We start from the raw sequence: 20,569 nt of genomic DNA, 5'->3' as shown, positions 1-20,569 counted from the left end.
AAGGTAAGATTTGTGACAGGGACACAACAGATCATTTTCCGTAAAGAACTCTTTCTAGAAAGCAAGAGTGCATGGTTGCAGTAAAAAGAACACTAGGCAGAGATATTCAGCATATGTAAATTTATATCATTATATCATGTAGGCCTGATAGCACCTCCAAGGGGACAAAAATTGGTTTTTGGGGAGAGTGAAAAATATTTAAGCAATTACAGTGGTTTGTGATCCTCGAAAGGACTTCAGGACATAAACAGATACACAGTGTATCTGTGGTGCTGTAATTTCTTGGGGTGAAGGTGAGGGCAATTATCGACAAAGGTTCATTAGGGAGATGATTGTTTAAAAACAATTACTGCTACTGGTTAACTATAACATGAATATATAGAGCTACAGACCAGATTGCAGTTGCTAGATAAGAAAACTTGGCTAAAACACCCCTCTCATTTATAGACCACCAAATGTCCAACTTGAGGAACTCTAAAGCACCTGTCCTAAGTGTTTCCCTCCACATCCTGCGTGGTTCAGGGTTCGGGTCTGGAAGTGGAGCCGCACACAAATGAAATAGAAAAGACACAAGATAATTTGGGAATATGGGGGACCAGGCGAGCAAGTCCAACTCAGGGAGAAAAACTTCCACTGTGCTCAGGCCTCACCAAGCTTTTATAGTGAGAGGTAAACAAGGTAGTGGTTACCATAGTTACACAGTTCTTGTGAGTTTCACTTATTTTGACCATGGTTACACTTCCTGCACTTCCTCATCCCATTAGCTTCCCAGATAAGATCTAGGGAGTGTTATAAGGTCAAGCCTAATTATGCTAAAAGGACTGTGCCCTCTAAGCTAGGACTTGTTTGTGACTTTGCCAGCAGGTCAGTCCGAGGCTTAACCCTATATCAGTTTTCCACAGCACTCCCCAAACTTTGAGCTGATACAAGGCTTATATTCTCTTGGCTCTCTCTCCCATCTGAGTTCTTGCTTCTGTCTGTCAGTCTCTGTTCATCCCTTTAGGAAACAGAATGTGGAACAATTTCTGCAAAACATTAACATGTTAAAATGTGCACAAAACATTTATAATAGATTTGGTAGAATTTATTCTAAAGCTGGGCATGATAGAATAACAGAGTTCATTTAATAATAAGCCACATTACAGTACAAATCAGATATTTATGTTCTTCAAAGCCCCTGTTGGCCAACCCACATGTGTCTCTAGGCCCTTCCATCACAGATCATTAGACCTACATCCTTTTTTTCTTTTTTCTTGTCTCTCATGCATGCTGAATCGCACCCCATCCTGTCCCCAAACATACACAGAACTTCTCTTCCTTTCACTCAAAACAGATCAGCTCTCTTCCCTGGAATATTTGAAGCAAATGATTTCTTAGTAACATCTTTAATTCTTTGATATTTTAACTCCTGGCTTAATGTCTGTGATGATTCATTTTATGTGTCAACTTGGCTGAGCTAAGGAATGCCAGATAGCTGGTAAAAACATTATTTTTGGGTGTGTCTGTGAGGGTGTTTCTGGAAGAGATTAGCATCTGAATCCATAGACTGAATAAAGATTACCTTCACCTAATCAACCAAGGGTCTGAATAGAAGAAAAAGTCAGAGGAAGGGCAAATTTTCTACATACTTCATCTGGGACATCTACCTTCGCCTGCTCTTGGACATCAGTGCTCCTGGTTGTCAGGCCTTCTGGCTCTGACTGATATACCATTGGATGTCCTGCTTCTCAGGCATTGGGGTTTGCACTGGAGCTATACCACCAGCTTTCCTGGGCCACCAGCTCTGACAGCCAATCCTGGGACTTCTCAGCCTCCATAATCACATGAGCCAATCCCTCATAATAAATCCCTCTCTCTCTCTCTCTCTCTCCCTCTCTCTCTCAGTTTTGTTTCTCAAGAGAACAATGACTAATACACCATAGCTCATGCCATAACTACTCCTGTTACACTTCTAGATGATTTAAATATCTACATAGATTATGCTATCATTTTTCTGGCTTCTGAGTCTTTCACCTCTTCTCCCCAGTTATCTTTCCCCATTTAACCTCAGCCACTTACTTTAATATTTATAATGTAGGCTTTTTATTACCAGTAACTGTACCCTTCCTATAGTTAAATCCAAGCATTACCAGTTTTTGAACATCACCTCTTTCTATTTCTCATTCTGACCGAAAAAATACTGAGATCTCCAACTCATTGAACTATAACCATTTCACTTCCCCTCCCTATCCCTTCTCTAGTTTTCTAATTCAATTTATATTCAATGGCAATCATTGTAATCCTTCCCTTGCAAAAACCCTAAACCCCCTCCATCTTCTGTTCCACCATCTTTATTTGGAAAAAAATGATAATAACATTAATAAAATCACAAGCCTGGTTAAATGTAACTCTTCTTTCTTCATGCCTAGACTGTCATAGCTGAACATGGCTATAGAAAAACATATCCTCAATGATGAATCATCTCCCTTTAAATTTGTGATTGGGAGAGAGCCTTTTTCCTGCAGGATAATTCTATTTTGTTTTCATTTTTACTTCATTAAATTATCCACTCTACATTACAACTTCTTACACTTCTTCTCCATTCCCATTCTCGCTTTCCTCACAGAGAATGTTAACTATCAGAAGGGAAGTTCCACAGATTTTTCACCCCCCAAGTCTCCCTCTTCTACATTTGTATCCTAATATTTTGTCTTTCTGCTATTACCATAGGTAGACTATCTGTGTCCCTGTCTGAGGACAAATTCCCTACATTTCCACACTAAACCCTATGCTCTTCCATCTACAAGGAATGGCTCTAGAATTCTCTTCTCTACCTCCAAGGTTTTCAATATAAAAACTTTAGTATATGAACATGCATCTTTTGTTATAATGAGGTAATTCTTAGCAGCCCCCTAGACAGCTTCTGGCTGGGAGCTGGGAGCCAGAGAGACCTAACCTTGACTAGAAGCCTGGACCTTTCAGCCCCATCCCCCACAACCTCTGGGGAAGGAAGAGTGCTGAAGATTGAGTTCATCATCAATCATCCCTACATGATGGTGTGTGGCGAGCTTCCAGGTTGGTGAACACATAGAGTTGCTGAGAGTGTGGCATGCTGGGAGAGAGCTTGAAAGCTCCATGCCCCTCCCTTCATACTTTGCTCTATGCGTCTTTCATTTGGCTGTTTCTGAGTTGTATTGTTATGGACCAATGTTCGCGAGAGTAAGACCACCAACTCCAATTAGGTCTTAGCAGCAAGCGAGGATTTATTGAAAGCTGGCCAGCGTCTGCAACAGGTGCCTCCACACAGGGAGCCCCATCCTGCTGCAGCCCCGAGCCTTTCTCCAATAGCCTTTTTAAAGGGTGTCACAAACTCGACAGCAGCCAGTACGGTGTCACACCTGGCTGGAGCTTTTAACCACAACCCATTCTTTGAACAATCCAGTGGAAACTACCTACTCTTTGAAAGTTTACAGATTGACATCAAGATACATAGAGTACAAAGAAGTTACAAAATTTTCTTTACGTCAGTTAAAGGTTACATTTCTATACCCATTTCACTATATGACGCTAAGCGTGCATGCCCATCACAGTATCCTTTATGATAAACCAGTAATGGTAATTAAAGTTCCTTCCTGAGTTCCATGAGCCATTCTTGCAAATTATTGAACCTGTGGAGAGGTTATGGGGAAGTCAATTTGTAGCCATTTGATCAGAAGTACAGAAGGCTCTGGGCTTGCTACTGTTGTCTGAAGTGGGCACAGTCTTGTAGGACTGAGCCCTTAACCTGTTGGGTCTGTGCTAACTCTGAGAAGTTAGTATCAGAATTGAATTGAATCTTTGGACATGCTGTTGTTGTCTGGAGAACTGGAGAATTAGTTTTTGGTATTAGAAAGCACTGCAGAGTAGGAAAAGCACTATTATAGAATACAATGCTTATTTTAGAACTCATTTTCTGACATTCTCTTTCTGCAATATCAACAATAGATAGTCATCCATCCCTACTTATAGAACTCTATTTGGAGAGTCCCAATTTTTAAAGAGGTATTTTTCAGAATGAACATACTGACCGGAATTAAGTTAGCCAAATGATACTATCACATCATCTGTAATCAATTTATTTTAATAAGATTAACATTTCCAGTTCTCCAGTCTATAGCTCCTTTATTATGGTTATCCTTCTCCACTATCCTCTCTAAACCTGTGCCAGTTCAATTCAGCTTTAACCTACAATTTATTGCAATGGACCAGACATGGTCTGACCAGAGCTTGCCATGTGAGAGAATCTTAGTAAATAGGTTGAATGGATGCTGTAATCCTTACAACTTTTTGAGGTATGCATTACCATCTCTGTTTTATAGATAAAAAAGGGTAAATTTGATCTTGCTATACTTTAATTAGTAAGCAGAAGCTAAATTAACCTCCAAGAACTCTCTTAACCCCTTTAAGGCCAAGATGCTCCTCTCCGGCTAATTCTTCCTCTGTTCTCCTCTTTCCTGACTGAGAAGCTACTCATTCTTTTTCTGTGAAGCATTAGGATTCTGCTGCCCTCTTGAGCCTGCAGTATTTTCCTTGTTTTGTCCAATAACACATAGCCATGGTTATTGCAAAACTGTTGGGACGAGCATTAGAACAACCTTAAAATAGGAAGAGTGTGATATGAGATCACTGTCATGTTTAGGAGCAGAATGTCAAATATAGGACATAAACCTTGGGATGGACTCGAAACAGGTTGTTTCTCAAAATATGCTCAAAACTGGAGAGTCAGATCACTGTATACCAAGGAAAAAGAAGGAAAAGAAAGAAAGATACTGATACTATCCATTTAAAATTAAGAAGAAATGAATTACCAAAACTGAAATTAAAATAAAAGGAATAAACATTTAATTCATGCTATGGGGTGGGTATAGAAAAAAAAACTGGACAGGTGCTGTTCTCCCTCTATGATTATAACATTTAATAGTTCAATGAAATAAATAAAAATGCAACTATAATAAAAGGCAAAGTTAGGTAAGTGCAGTAAGACAGGCCTAAGTAAAGTGGCATGGGGAGTTGAAAGGAAGGTCATTGCCAAGCAAATCACAGCATAGAAACTGGAACAACAAAATAATATAGAAGGAATTTTGTTAACCAAAGAGCAGACATTTCTTCCTGGCTCTGGGGAAACTGTTCACTGGAAGGGCAGCCTTCAAAGGCAGCATAATGCTAAACAGAAGCAAGGCCAATATTAAGCGAATTTGATGGCTGCCACAGTTTTCTGCTCCTGGGCCTATAATTTAAAGTCATTATTTGGCCTTTGAGGCTAATCCCACTAGAACAAATCTAGAGGCTGTGGGAAGAGGAGGAGTAGAAAGGGAATGAGTGAGCAGCAGAAACTGCGGGTAAAAAAATTTCTGAAACTAAGTATTTAGGAAATCTCTTGGGAACCAAATTCTAACCATCAGAGGTATTTTATGACTGTAATATATTACATTTACTTATATGAGTAGCAGCACAGGTGCGTCTTGTGCTGTAAAAATAAAAACAACCTTCTAATAGTCACAAGGTGGTGGAAGAATGCCTTTTTTTTTTCTGTTAAATGGAAATGCACCTAAGGCTCAGAAACTCCTAGAGTGTTGAACAAGAATTAATAGCAATAAGAAACTGGACTAAGTCCTTTTATTTATAAGTGGAGCTTAAATTTTGTGACTATCTATTGTCTTCTTCTACATCACATGCATTTAGTTTGAGCAATGAATCTGCCTGTTCTAGAAATATTTCTTTCTCTATTTTTTAGAATATATTAATTTCTGTATTCATTTAAATATTGCTTTGAATAAAGAGACAAATATTTAACAAACTTTTATGAGACATAAGCTCTTTTGGTTATAAAGTTTTGATAAAAGCAGTCTCCTTTTATATTCCAAGTGAAAAAATGAAGTAGTCCCTTTAAACTACTAATCACATTGAGATTGATCCTTATTTTGTTTATGTAAGAAAAGATGAAAGCCTGGTCACTGCAGGCAGGCGACATTGTCGACAGACTTTTCAGCACTCCTACTAATTTATGGCTATTCAGCGGGAGCTAAGAAATACTCAGGTGGCTGACAGTAGACCTCCCAATGATTTACTCACAACATCTGCCATCGACCACATAGGCTCCAGTCAGCAATCAGCTTTTCATAAAATGGTGTTCCTCCCAGCTCCTTCTCTTGTGCTAGTCAGTATTCATTGACACTGCCCCTCAGGTTGGTATTGAAAGAGTGTGTCTCCCAAGAGAATTACCATGAATAATTTTTTTCTTTTTTTTTAAAATATGTTTTATTGATTTTTACAAGGAGAGGGGAAGAGGGATAGAGAAATAGGAACATTGAAGAAAGATAAACATCATTGGCTGCCTCCTGCATACCCCCTACTGGGGATCGAGCCCGCAACCTGGGCATGTGCCCTGACCAGGAATGGAACCGGTGACCTCTTGGCTCATGGGTCGATGCTCAACCACTGAACCACTCTGGCTGGGATAAATTTTCTTTTCTGAATCATATTATGTTTAGCCAAGTAGTTAAAAGAAAAAAAGGGCAATGAAAAAGAATAATAAAAGGAAAAAAACCTACAAAAATAATTACAGGAATCTTAACCCTTAGGATTTCATAACCGCTACAAAATCCTATAGTGTACTTTTATTTTTTTTAAGAGAGCAGTCTTCCAGACTAAGTATCTGTGAGCATAACCTTGAAGTTTTGATATTTACTTGTAAGAACGATGATTGCAGGAAAGTGAATATAATTACTTTCTATTACCTCAGGGAAAGTAGAAGGTACATGTGAGCACATGTCTGTGGACTAAGTTCAGTAAGCTAATTATGGTTTAATACAAGAAAAAAGACCATCTCAGATTTTTACCTATCATAAGGATTGAAATGAATAAAGCCTCAGATTATAAATAAGCATGATAGCAATTAATCTGAACTAAAAGCAATTAGTTCCCAATATATTTATGACCAACTTAATCATTTAATAATTAATCACAATTAATAGTCTCTAAATGTTGTGCATGCTCAGATACATGCATGCTTCAGGTACACCATTAGTTTTTGGAAGACATAGCCTAATGAAACCAAAAGCAAGTTTAGAGCTGTTTAGAAGAAGCAATGCTTTGTTTTTCAGGTTGTAGCAAACTAGTTGGCACTAAACTAGTTGGAATTAAACTTCTGGCATGTCACCCAGAAATTTAGCTTAAAAAATAATGTTTTTCTATATTTCAAAATACTTTGTCATCAAATTCTCTTTGATGTACTTTTTTCCTCCTTGGTGCAGAGATATCTTTCCAAAGCCCTCTATTGGAGAGAGAGAGAGAGAGAGAGAGAGAGAGAGAGAAATCTGTATTCCTATGGAATCCCCAGGCACATCTACTACACCTTTACTTTTTTTTTTTTTAGTTAATCCTCACTAGAGGATATTTTTTCCCATTGATTTTTAGAGAGAGTGGAAGAGAGGGAAAGAGAAGGAGGAGGAGAGAGAAACATTGATGTGAGAGAAACACATTGATTGGCTGCCTCCCAAATGTCCCTACTGGGGCCCAGGGCCCAGAATGCAACCCCAGAATGCAACCTGTGACCCTTCAGGGGTGGGCCAATGCTCTAACCATTGAACTCACTGGCCAAGTCACACTTCTTTTTTAGTTACCTCCTCTTCACCTTGTTGGTGAGGGAGAGATTCTCTTCCTAGTGTTATAGGGATGGCTAAACACATGACACCCTAAACTGGCAGATAAGATTGACAATGTGTATTAGTCCCATCTACTCATAGCCTGGAGGAAGAGAATATCACACACCCAACAGGGCCACGTGAGGGTTGTACCAGGAGCTGTGGATGGCAGGTTTTGTAGAGGGTGGAGTGCCCCTGTTTCAAGAAGAATATGATTGGCTTGTTTGACTAATTCCAGGAGCGGAAAGGGAAATGAAGTCTGCTACTTAAAGGTAGGGAGGAACTGCACCTGATCATAGTGATAAGGAAATTGTTTGGTTAGGGGACTTTAGCCCCAGGAGCAGAGCAGAGAAGGGAATTTGTGGTTAGGACATTCAAGTCCATCTCAGTTTTCCCCAGGTGTCAAGGCACACATAATATTGGGCTTTGATCTAATGCCTTATACCATACTCCCATGAAACCCCAATGAATAAAATTTGTTTACATAGATGTGAACACAGAATATCTCTGAATTTTCTGAACTTTAAACACTCTATATGAAACTCCCTACAGCCCTCACTTCTGTTTTCTTCCCCAGTGGTTCTCCATAACCATTTTCCAAAACAGAACAAAAAACCTTAGACCAAATTGTTTCTTTTCTATAGCATGGAAGAATGTTTTTAGCTAAGTCCTCCATTCTTGGTTCTTGAAATGCTAAAAGGAAAGAGGAACTATTTAGAAAATCCTCTCTGAAGATAGAAGCCAGTCTTAAAGGCTTTTGTCTCACCAAGAGGTCAAGTGCCCATCAGCTTTTGCCCTGAACAGGTAAACATGGGAGCGTGTGTTGGGGTGAGGACTTGCAAGAACAGTGCAGGTTTTGGTGAAGATTAAAGAGCATTTGTCTAATGTTTCTCAACTATATATATATATTTTTTTTCTTAGAATCTCTGTTCTATCCATAAGTTTTGAACACCTTGCATATAAATATAACATATCCTTATTATATACCCAGAAATCACTTTTAAAATTTTCTAGAGTCTTGGACTTTTCCCTCTACTTCATTATTTCCAGGGTTTTTACTTAAATGACTGTCTAGATGGCTGTGCTAACCAGAGAGTTGGAGATTATAGGAGGGGCAGAAAGCTGAATGGAGACTGTTAGCGTGTTTGGTGAGAAGCAGAGGCGGGGATAAGGAATTCCTTGGGGTTATATTGATTTTAAAGGGCTGTAAGACACCAAAGAAAAGGTCTAGTCTGGGTTCAGAAAAGGGGTGAGTCTTGCAGGAAAGGATAGATAGTAGTCATAGCCACTGTTTCCCAGGAGAGCGCATATGAGAAGACAATGGAGCCCAAGCCCCAAGAACATGAGAGGAAGTTTCCGTGAGCCTGTACCACTGAGAATGCACTAATATTTACCGCCCAGATTTTCCGGAGTAACCCTGAGTGAATACCCTGTCTCAGGAATCAAGTTGTTTATATACATGTGCCCTTGCTATTTTGATGTTTCCTCTCGGTCACCATCTGTTTGGACTTTACCAAATGAAACATTTTATTTTATTGTAAGTCTCTTTGAACAAGTGCTAAAAAATGTGCACAAACTGCCCTTTTGGTTCTCTAGCTATCTGATCCAAAACTCTCATCCAACTCATATCTCTACTTTGATATTGGCTCTCTAGTGACAGTGACAGTATATTTCCAGAATATTCATTTAAAAATATTCATAGTACTGATCATTGAAGCTCCAAGAATGGGTCCATACCTCAGATATGCATGAAGAATATCTATAATGGTTTGATTCTCAAATTGAATATGTTATGCATCCTTGGTCTAACCGAGGAAGCATAGTTTTTAATATATATTTAAAATTGTGGGGGAAATACGTTCTTTCTCACAGTCCTGAAAAAATCTGCTCTGGCAATTGGAATATTAAAATAACATTTTCCTAATTTTTTTCTCTGCTTCACATTTGTGAAATTTGCACAGACCTTCTAACATCATGCATTTCTAGAATCCAATTTATAATAGCATTGCGGGAGTTCATTGATAGTCCCATATTACTCATAAGAAAAAGGAAACAAGAAATAGTGCACCATGTACTTCGTTTTGAACATGTTAACTAAACATTACAAGAGCAGATTAGAAAAGCAATCCCTTTATTTAGTTAAGTAATTGGCCACTTGAATCTCTAAAGATCCGTTATTGTAACATGAACCACAAGATTTCCACTAAGAGTCTTAAATGATTCAATAAAAGGTTATGTTTATATACATTAAAAACACTTGAAAGAATAATATTAACATTGACTCTCAAAAAATGCCTACACTTGCCCAGTGCAAGGTATTTTTCTAGAAAATGCGCTGCTTTTGACATCAATATTCTTCTAAATGTTCAGCAGTTATGACCATTAAAAAATCATGTTCAATGTATTTTGATTTAATTGTAATAGAGAAGCCATTGTTGAGTTCATTGATATTGTTTAATGCCGTGATGCTAATATTGGCCATTCAATTCATAGATGCAGAAAGCCTCCAAAGTATATAACCAATGTGTTATTTCAGCACTGTTGTTTTTAACCTGGCAAAGTACATATTAATAAGAAAGGGGTTTCTCACTATTCTTTTCATTCCATTCTTAGCAGACAAATTGATACATGCAGTTGAACTTGCAGAATCACTGTGCACTTTGCTGGAAAAAAAAATTTGAAATCTTATTTACTATGGAAGACTCTAGATCACTAAATATATTACTATATGTAATAGAACTTGGTTTAAGGGTTTTTATAGTCTCAGAATACCCTTCTCAGTTACTTTTACTATATAATGATGTAATGAAATATGTCACGTGAGTTAAGAGTTATAGAAGTCAGAAGTGGAAATAAAAAAATAAATAAATAAAACCTCTAGTTTAACATATAAAAACCCTATGACTTTTCATTTTTGATGAACATCTAATCATATTTTAAAGAACTCAATGTGTTCTCTTAGAGCCAGGTTAGTATATCCTGTTCCTTTATTTATTTATTTTTATTTTTTTAATCCTCATCAGAGGATACGTTTTTATTGATTTTAAGAGAGAGACACATTGATGAGGGAGTGTAGACAGTGCCTGAGAAGGCACATAGGCATTTCTTTAATTATTGTCAGCTGAATCCAGTGGCATTGGTAAAGCTACGTCTTCGAAACACACTTTGCCAAAAGGCAGGAGTGTTGTTAGCGTGACCTTCAGCCCAGGTGCCAGGGGGTGGGTTTCATTATTTAAATCCAGCCAAGCACCAGGAATGAATATGACTCGGGCCCACCCAAGAATGCACATAATCTCCTTTGTCTTGATATTTAGTAAAACTTCCTGTTTTTTGCTGTATAAAATAAACACGCTGTATTGGCTCTGGATCTCTGTCCCTGTCTCTCCATCAGAAGTCAGTGGTCCCACCCGGCCCCAGCTTTTCCTTCCATCTCTGTGTCTGTCTCTTTCTTTCATTTTCTTAATCCCCAGCCCCCGCTACTCAGGAACCAGACTGCTCTCTAGCCGAACTGGATGCAGAGAAGAGATAAATATTTACAAGGGAGAGAAACATTGACCTGTTGCCTCCCATAAGTGCCCAACTGTGGAAACCTAGGTATGTGCCCAAGCAGGAATCAAACCTGTAATCTTTTGGTGTTTGGGAAGATGCTCCAACCAATTGAAGCATTTTATTTATTTTTAAAAGAATGTTAATAAAAATTATACTATTTGAAATTATTTATGTGTTAAAAGTAAAGACCTGTAAAACTGGATTATAAGTTAGTTCTTAGAGCAATCTCCAGAAATTTGATTTCTCACAAAATCAGTCTTTTGGTGCCAAAGGGAAGACTAGAGTGCAACCACAGTTGGGCTAATTCAAATCTCTGCCCTGGGTCACCATGGAGACCTAATCTTTGGGTATCTTCAGGGTATCTTGGAAGTTAGCAGGATTGGGATATCTGATTTAGATTGTTACCTACAGTTTGAGGAATTCTTAGGAACTCCATCCCAGGAACTAAATTCTAGAAATTTGAATGGTGGTTAGGATATTCAACAGAAATCAGAAATGTAGAGTAGATTTAGAGCCAGAATGAAGCCCTCACTTCTGTGAATATCTCACGGTCTTAATTACTCTAAAGATAATTTATAGACTTGTTATGAAGAATCTCACTCTTTATAGGTCACTCTTGCTATTTTTGAAAATGTCAAGGATTCTAATATCAAATTATAATTATGACGGGTTTGGTAACTCATCCCTGACATTTCTTAGATATCAGAGTCTAATGGAGATGAGGTAAATCCAACAACCATCTTCAAAGGGTACTCCCATATTCCTTAAAACCTTGGGTTCTGAATTTGGTCCAACACTGGCTTTTGCTTGGGCAAATAAGTACAGTGATTACTGCTTCTATGAAATCATTTATTCTGAGTAATGAAGAAAAAGGAACAGAAAGGTTAAGGAATCAGCTCTTAGGCAGGTGTGTTTTCTCCCTGGGAACTTCCCCACTATAAATTGTGAAGTTTTACAGAAGGGAGAAGTGTGAAATCTTTTTCCTCCCAAATATGAAGGAATGAATTAAACAGTAGGGCCAAGTAAATGAACACAATGACATGCTGAAGAGGAGTAGAAAGAAATGGAAGCTGATGTCACTGGAAAAAAAGAGGAAAGAAGTTTTACTTTTAAAAAAGTGGTAGAGAATGACATTATTATAATGACAATATGTTAGGGGTAAAGAGGACTGTTCTTTTAAATTAATTAATCTTTGATATGGATTTTCCAGACTATATAGATTATTTTTGTTATTTTTAAAAAATAACAGTAGGAAATATGTTGCACATACTGTGCTCATCAAATCCTTCCTGAAAACACAGAATGTCATATTCCTTGTTTTTGAGAGAGAGGAACAGAGGGAGAGAGAGAGAGAGAGATATGAGAGAGAAACATCAATCAGTTGCTTCCTGCGGTGACTTGAACCCGCAACCCAGGTATGTGCCCTGTCTGAGAATTGAACCACCACCTCTCGGTGTAAGGGTCTATGCTCCAACCAAGTGAGCCACACTGGCCAGGGCAAGAATGATGTCATATTCTTGCAGCTAGGTTGAGTCCAGGTCTCTTGCTTCTGGCCAGAGTGGGTGGAGGGAAAAAAAGTACTTCCTGACCTACCTTCGGAACTTTTTTGATGCTTTTTAGGGACCATGAGCTTAAGTTATCAGCATCACACAATAAAAATAGACTGAACCGCTGGGTAACTGCTTGAAGGTAAACAGCCAAAAAGCATTAAACCCAATGCACATCAGACTGTGTCAGAAGAAAGAAGTAAAAACTTTGTTGTTACTAAGCTACTCAGTTTTCATGCTTTATTTTTAGTCACAGCATACCTTAGGCCACCCTGACTAATTCACAAATTGGTGTTATCTGAGGGTTACTGCTATAATAAAGACCTAAAATGTTTGTTATAGGTTTAGAGATCAGGTGGTGGACAGAAAGAAAAATGACTTTAAAATTAGAAAGATCCATATTATGTGGAGGAAAACCTTTGGGAAGATTGTTGTATGCAGTAACTTGAAAGGCAGACTCTTTTCAGCTAGAAACACTAGGGGATATGGTTGGGAAAACAAATCAAAGGATTAGTACATTTTGAACAGTATTGACTGCTTTTAACAAAGTACTGCCATCCAAGAGAGAAACATGGGCGTAAAATGAACGTTTTACAAACAGAATAAAAGAAAATAGTCTTGACATTCCGTGCCTTGTAAAGGGGGAAAAGCTATCGATTTTAGACTCCCAGCATTTGGTGATGATATTTTAAAAGGATTAAACAACGATCCAGGGAAATGACCCAGTTGAATAAAATCTATCAAGACTAAAATTAATAAGTGTATGTACAGCTTGAGATAATTTTATTGCCAAACATCACGTTTTAACTGAAGAAGCCTTTGACTGTTGCAGACTTATAATAACAAATGGATAATAATAATAAAACTTGGAGACCCCAATTTCCCTTCAGCATGAGGCAGACTTTGAAGGCAGTACAGCCCCAACGGAGATATTCTCTCTAACATTCACTGCAGATGCTGCCAGGAAGAGAAATGGATGAGGAGTAGTCACCAAATGAGTGGGTCAGAGGCCACAGAGAAAGTGGAAAATATTATTTCTTCTAGGGAGATAAATGAGAACCTAACCCAGGCCCTTCTACCCCATGCTCAAGGTAAGTGGCTTTCAGAAAGTCTCCCCCGTGGGATTTCAGAATTGTAATGGGCAAGTGTCCACTTCATGTCTTTTATTCTTTCCCTTTCTGAATGGGAAATTGTATTCTATGTTCCAACATCGGCTGTGTGTGTGTGTGTGTGTGTGTGTGTGTGTGAAGAGAGAGTGAAGGAGAGAGAGAACTTGTTTATTTAGTTCATAAGTTGCAGAAGAGTAAGAGCAAAGCTGTAGAGATGAAATCATGCCGGGAAAACATTCTCACCTAAATTATTGATTTATTTTAACATACATAATTAATTAAAAACTTCATTCTCCCTGGAAAATGCATGAACAAAAACAGTATAATATATTTTTTAATTTTTTTCTTTTTGATGTATTTATTTTATTAAACATATCTTTATTGATTTCTGAGAGGAAGGAAGAGGGAGAGAGAGAAACATCCATGATGAGAGAGAATCACAGATCAGCTGCCTTCTATACCCCCCCACACACACACACACAAACACATTGGGGATTGAGCCCGAAACCTGGGCATGTGCCCTGACTGGGAATGGAACTGTGCCCTCCTGGTTCATAGGTCAATGCTCAACCACTGAGCAACACTGGCCCTGCAACAGCATAAATATTAATGTAAAAAAAATTGACATATATCCAAGTTGATATCAAAAGCAAAATGTACTTGCCTTTCAGAGTTCAAAGCTTTACTGGCAAATTCATGGTCCCTTGGCCCCGCTCTAGCAGTGTCATAAATATATTTGGATTAAAGCTTAGTATAAGGACACACCTCTATATTTAGATATTAATTGGAAGGACATCTCTTCCCTCCTATAATCTTTGCTAATTATGCTCTCCAAGGAGGGGGGGTGGGGAGGCAATAGTCTGTACTTACTTATTCTTTAATGCACATACACGTTCTATCTTTCTCAAAGGGAAAAAAAAAAAGCCCTCCACGCCAAACAACCCTATATGGAATGTGTCAGCTCACAAGATGTTCCCTGGCATATTCATGAATTAGATGTAACTTTCCTTGTTTATGCTATCTTTTGCCAACAAAAAAATTTTAATGCCACTCCCACATGTTTTCAACTTTGTGTGATCATGTGCCCGCTGTGAGGCAAAGCCTACATCTTTCATTCCCCTAAAGGGCTCTCTGCTATCTAGCAAAACAAACAGACAAAAAAAAAAAACTATCGCAAAGTGGGTGCTTAGTAAATATTTACTGAGTTAATTAATAAATGATCATTTGATGTAACCCTGAGGAGCTTTTCCATGTTTATCTCTCATTACATATTTTCTGATAGACCCTATTGGGGAATGCTGCTAATGTGTTAATTCAGATATAAATGACAATTTAAATGTCATATGAACAAGCCAAGAATTGTAATTGAAATTATATCAGAGTATTCTTAGTTTGTAAATTATGATGTATATAGAAATTTCTTATGAAGCCTTTAAGAGGTTTTTGTTATTTCTATATATGACCACAATATTGAATGTGCCATTAGCATTGCATTGGAATCCCAAGCTGAATATGTGACAAAATGTATTTTTGTTCAGGAGAATATGACATAAACTTGCACTCCATAACCCATGGACATAGACAACAGTGTGATGATGGCCAGAGGGAAGGGGGTTCGGAGTTGGGTACAGGGGAACAAGGGGGATGGAGGAAATGGGGACCTCTGTAATAGTGTCAACAATAAAAGAAAGAAAAAACATTGAAATTAAAATAGAAACTATAAATATACTGTTCTAGTTTGTTTTATTTAGACTTCCATAAGATTGTTTTACTTATTCATTTTTATAGTGATTGCCATGATTTGTAGGAATTTGATTTGCCCCAAATTAATGGCTATTTGTTTTCAAATTAATTGCATGGCTTCTTCTATTAATATACCATTCTTCACAAAACATTTAAAAAGTTTTAATTCCAAGAATGCAAAGATAGGATAATATACTATATGGTAAAATTGCCAGTTGTATATAATATATAGTGAGACAAAAACTTGTCAGAGTGATAAAAAGAAAATAGGACTTTTGTTTAAAATATTGAGGTACAATAAAAATTAAAAACATTGCTGATCCCTGACTGGTGTGGCTCAGTTGGTTGAGCGTTGACCTGTGAATCAGGAGGTCATGGTTCCATTCCTAGTCAGGACACTTTCCCGGGTTGTGGGCTTGATCCCCACTGTGGGGCATGCAGGAAGCAGCCAATCAATAGTTATTTCTCATCATAGATGTTCCTATCACTCTATCCCTCTCCCTTCCTCTGTGAAATCAATAAAGACATATATTTTTTTAAAGAACAACATTGCTGAATATTTTTTTTCAGTGTTGCCTGATTTTTAAAAAATCTCATTATAAAAGGTCAAATCTTCACCTTCCATAATTTCCAATTGGTCTCTAAAATAGTCAATCATTTGATGGACAGCTGTATCTTAACAATAGGAACTTGGGGTTATTTTAGAGGTCATATGATGTTTTTGCTAATGTTACATTTGCTCAAGGATTATATGTGGTCTTTTATTTGACAAATCAACAAATTGCTTACATGATTGCAATATTCTTCAATGACAATTTCACAAAAATACATCAAATTATAGCACTAATAACTGTCATCAATAACTGGCATCAGACTCTTAATCATCAACATTCTATTTCAGAACACTTATTTATGTACAAATCAATCTTAAATATAGGTAATTAATAGTGAGATGAACAATGTAAGAAATAGACTTCTGCTAATTAAACAAAACAAATTTGTGATAAATAGACCTTAAGATATAAAATATACCAGTTCAAAACTTTAAATAAAATAAAAATAGTTTAAATAAATTGTGATCTCTTTATTATCGAATTCTAGATTGAATTGTTTAAATGCATGAAGCATCACAAATTAGAAAATTTCAATTAGGCAGATAAACTAGAAAACCATGGGTCATTTACCAAGGAGCACAACCTAATAAAGTCCTATTGAACACCTAAACGGATAAGATTTAAGTGGTCTTGAATGATTCTAGTCACAAACACACACACACACACACACACACACACACACACACACACTTTGTGAAAGAAATATACACTTTGTGAAAGAGCTATTATATTTTCCCTGCAAGAGTGAAAAAACTCTAAAATACTACTCTGAATGATATAACATTAATAAATTATGAATCTAGACTAATAAATTCTGTATGGGATGGAGTTTATGCCTGATCTATTTGACAATAATTATTATCATAGAGACTCTGCCTAAAAACATTCTTTAAGTTATGAAGCCATATGTTGAACTTAACTACAGTAGCTAGTTGAAGTGGAAGTAGCAGTTTGCCTCTGACAGCTGCACACAGTTAACTTATCCACAGTTCAAAATTAATAAATTATTGAAAAGAAAATATGTATATTAATATCTTTCTGAGATAACTATGTCTATTAGTTAATTAGTTAATTGAACATACATTTAGTATGATAAAGCAAGAACAAAGAACCACACATACACATTTTAAGAAAAATACATTCTTTTGTATTAAATATGACAACCTCCTAATTAATATTTCCCAAAGAACCTTGTTGCTTTATCATTTTAATCTTTAGCATATTTTAATCTACTGTTCTAAAAATTAGAGAAATCCTTAAAATTACATGATATTTATGTGATCTTTTCAATCAATGTACAATACCGGAATGGAAATCAATGACATCTAATGTTCTTCTAGAGAGAATGAATGTCTGAGATTTCAGGTAGGTACACTATTGTGATTACAATCTGGCATCTGAAGTCTCAAAGTGAAGACAGAATGTTGAACCACTCACACGCAGATGGACACGAAACAAGCAAGGGAAATCACAAAGAGGCCAATATTCCTTCTCACATGAAATGACACCTGGCTTGAAGACTTGTCAGCAGACTAGAGGTCAGTCATCAACTCCAGCACAGCTCCTGGGCTGTAGTCTCTCCCACCATCTACAGGACTCCTCTCAGGGAAAAGGCTCAGTAGTCCCTCATATTCCCTAGATCTGGATTTTTTTTTTCTTTTCTTCACCTCAGCCCACTATCTCTTCTTCCAATTTATTTATCTCTACTTATTTAAGATGTGAAGACTTAAAGGATTCTGATTCTGTCCTATAATGATGAGATTGGATGCTGCCTTGGAAAATCTATATTGGAGCCCATCCATAACACTAACAACAACAATAAATGGTTTGTCGCCCACTGAAGGTCTATAGTACCAGTCATTAATAACAAAATAGTCAGCCTCTCCTCTCTGGAGGAGAAGAGGGACACTTTTCCTTTCTAGTGACTTACAATCTCACATAAATTGTTGTTAGTAGAATATTTATTAATTTCTGTAAGTTGATATGGTATTGGTCATCATTTCTGGATACTCAATTATTTATGGGGTGTGTTTCTGTGTAGGTTACAATACAATAATAATGACGGTATTATTTTTCCTTTTCAATCTATAAACCAACCATTTTCTTATTTTATAATATTAATAAAAAATTCTAATATTGTACTAACTGCTGCATAGTTGTTCTGTTTCTAAATTTAATGAGAATGACTCTAATTTTTTTCATTAAATGTAGTATTTGCTATAAGTTAAGATGGTTGCCTTATATTCACATTTTCTTAATATGCTTTTAAATATAAACAGAAGTTTATCAATTGCTCTTTTCCTGTCATTTAGTCTATTCATGTGATAGATTACATAAAAAAATTTTTAAATGATGTTGAAGTATATTTTCACTTATGGGATAAACCTTATGGGATAACACATTGTTTTAATACATTATTGGGTTCAGTTAGTAAATATTTGTTTTATTTAGGATAACTGTGTGTATGCTCACAAATGAAATGGAAGTAGAATAAGAGTGAGGATCAGGGGGAAAATGAAAAGTACAATGAAATAAAGTTAAACAAATGAGAGTGGCCTTACACTGATTGCTAATGACAATATTCAGTGAGCTGTAGTGCTGGTTTACCTCTGCTCTTAAACATGGTGATAAGTAAAAAATCACAAAGAATACATAAGCAACACAGTGGTATGTAAGAGGAGTTGCAATGAACTCACAGCAAAGAGTAAAGCATGTTTTAAATAGATGTAATGGCAATGAATTACATATACCAATTATTTGCATACATACTGAGATCAAACATGATGTAGGAATTTTTCCTTGCATTTTTGTGGAACCAATGTAAGAGTACAGACTTTTTGTCTAATAGGCTTCATTTGTACTTTTATCATCAATATTGGATGATGATGTTCAGGATCTCCTCCCCTAAAAATGAGTCCTATTATTCAGCAAACTAATTGCTTTAAGAATGCAGCCTTGTCCTAACCGGTTTGGCTCAGTGGATAGAGCGTCGGCCTGCGGACTCACGGGTCCCAGGTTCGATTCTGGTCAAGGGCATGTACCTTGGTTGCGGGCACATAACCAGTAGGGAGTGTGCAGGAGGCAGCTGATCGATGTTTCTCGCTCATTGATGTTTCTAACTCTCTATCCCTCTCCCTTCCTCTCTGTAAAAAAATCAATAAAATATATTTAAAAAAAAAAGAATGCAGCCTATATTGGATTGTTCTTGTCAGGTTTTTGTTTTTGTTTTCTTTTTTATTTTAAGTATATTTTTACTGATTTCAGAGATGAAGGGAGAGGAAGAGAGAGATAGAAATATCAATGATGAGAGAGAATCATTGATTAGCTGCTTCTTGCACGCTCCACTCTGGGGATCTGGGATCGAGCCTGCAACCCAGGCATATGCCCTGACAGGGAATCAAACCATGACTTCCTGGTTCATAGGTTAATGCTCCACCACTGAGCCACGCCGGCCAGCCTTGTTTTGTTTTCTTCAAAACAAACAAACAAAAAACACCAAGGAAGTCTGCAGAATTTGGCCAGACTCCTGCATGGTTTTGGAAAATAGACTTTCTTTTGGAATGAAAGCCTAACATCATTGACCAGATCAAGTCCCACTACATAAGATGCATTTAAGGAAGATAGAAGTTAATTATACACATGAGAACTTGGTTTTAGTGCTAAGGTTAGAACTGTCTAGTGGAAAATCTGAGACTGTAATATGAGAGTAGAAAGCATACAGAGGTGGGAAGATTGTGCACTTGATTATTTATATTACTTTTCTGTTTCCCTCCCTCTCTCCTTTTTTGTCTCACACCCTTCTACTCCCCTTTTTTCATTTGTATTAAGTAATAATAGCCTGTAGCAGTCAGTAACTGTTTAAACATCACTAGAATTGTATCTTTAGATAAAACCCAAGGTTCTTAAAAATTTACAAATCAATCTTGGTCCAGAACTTTGGAATGCCATCTAGTAGCCAATAAAAGCTACCAGAGATTAAAGCATAGATTAATAAATAGTAGAACTTTTTTTCTAGAAATGATTTTTTGGTATTTTAAGAGAAAGCAATAGTCCTATCGTAAACTATTTTCATAAGAATATAAGATAGGTTTATATAAAATTTAAGCATGGTATATAAATTAGAACAATATGCCAACCATGATAGTATATGCAAAACCAGGTTCAATTTTTATTGTAAGACTCCAAGTTGTGAAAATCTATGAATATATTATATCTTAAGTTAAAAAATAGTGGCTAATTTTATTCTCTGGGGATTATAATTTAAATGTCACATCTGTGTATGACTCAGAAGTTATTCGAACTTTATTCCTCTCTAGTTTGATTGTTACTTTACATTCTTAACACCT

Source organism: Myotis yumanensis, unplaced genomic scaffold (assembly GCF_028538775.1).
Source record: "Myotis yumanensis isolate MYYU_CA2020_CCGP unplaced genomic scaffold, mMyoYum1.0.hap1 SCAF_9, whole genome shotgun sequence".
In the NCBI taxonomy this organism is placed as follows: Eukaryota; Metazoa; Chordata; class Mammalia; order Chiroptera; family Vespertilionidae; genus Myotis; species Myotis yumanensis.
Note: the sequence above shows the minus strand (reverse complement) of the source record.